Source organism: Trichinella spiralis (genome assembly GCF_000181795.1).
Source record: "Trichinella spiralis strain ISS 195 chromosome Unknown Scfld1557, whole genome shotgun sequence".
Lineage (NCBI taxonomy): Eukaryota > Metazoa > Nematoda > Enoplea > Trichinellida > Trichinellidae > Trichinella > Trichinella spiralis.
Window position 1 is genome coordinate 965460 of NW_003528496.1, and position 1460 is coordinate 966919.

The following is a 1460-nucleotide window of genomic DNA, read 5'->3' on the forward strand; positions in this document are numbered from 1 at the left end:
TTCATTTCATTGGTTCAAATATTGAATTTTGGATTGCGCAACTTTAATAGGGTGAGACCCGATTCCCCCCGCAGACTCCGCCCACTTTTTTTCAGTAAAATTTCATTTGTTGCTGCTCTGACGCGTGCCTGTAAATTTCTTTTGTTGTCACTGCTTTACATTTTATTTGTTAAATATTATTTCATTTTATTTGTCAAATTTTATTTCTAACTTTTTGACTGTTTTATGACAATTCTGTTGTTCTCAAATTCAGGAAAGTACGAGAATGAAATTACTATGAAAAATTAAGGAAAACAATACAATACAATACAGACTGGAGAAAAATGGCGGGTTTTATATTGTATTAATGAAAATAAGACCTGTGGAAGAATTTGGCGGTATTTTTGTTTCCATGTTCATTGCAATGTTCTGAATTTCACATAGCAAATTGCATTTTACTTTTTACTTATTGTTAAATGCGTAGCTCATGGTTTTATTTATTTGAGAAGACATTAATCAAACTATTTTTACATAGCAAGCAATCTCCTGATCTATCGTATTTATACTGTTTTGTTCAGCAGTACAAAGTATAACAGTATAATATAAAACAACAATATAACATAATATAATACAATACAATACAATACAACAATATAAGATAATACAACAACAATATAATATAATACAACAACAATATAACATAATATAATACAATAGAAAACAAACGAACAATATAATAAAACAAAACATCATACAATAGAAAAGCAATTAAAAACTGTACAAGATTAAATGAAAATAATGCAGTTGTACAAAAAAGGCTGGCACTCAGTAATGGTACGCCACAGCTCTTAGAAACTGCTCCAGTGTACGCGTACCGCCATTGTATTCTGCAGTCAACGCTGCTATGCGTTGCTGCAGTTCTTCATATTTCTTATTTTTTATCTGTAAATCACTGGCGGTAACGCCTGATGATCACTGTTGTCACTTGTTGAATCAACGTTTCCGTTGATCCCTGATCATCGATCAGCAACTGGAGCAGTTCATAAAAGCCGAGGTGTCGCTTCCCCGCAAGTCGGTTCATTTTGAAGTGCCAGCCTTCCAAATCATTGTTCGTACGAATATTTACATTGTATACATTCCACATCGGCAGTCTGTCAGGGGGCATCCATCCCACTCGGAAGTAATTGAACAAGGCTGCTATTGAACCCGTAGCATCTCTGCCAAGCAGTTCCACGGCAACAGGTACATCATGAGGCGGCAAAAAAGCCGTTGCAAGCAACAATTTGACTTTTTTTTCGTTGCCGCTTCATTGATATAGCTGGTTCCCATCTCAAGATCCGTTACCTTCCGCAGAACTGCTTGGCAAAAATGGAAATAACAGCCTTGCATGCTGAACCCGGAAATTTTATAAAGGATTTCTCTTCTCCTTTTTCCTCATTTTATAAAGGATGTCATTATCAGGGATGCAATCATTTGCATGA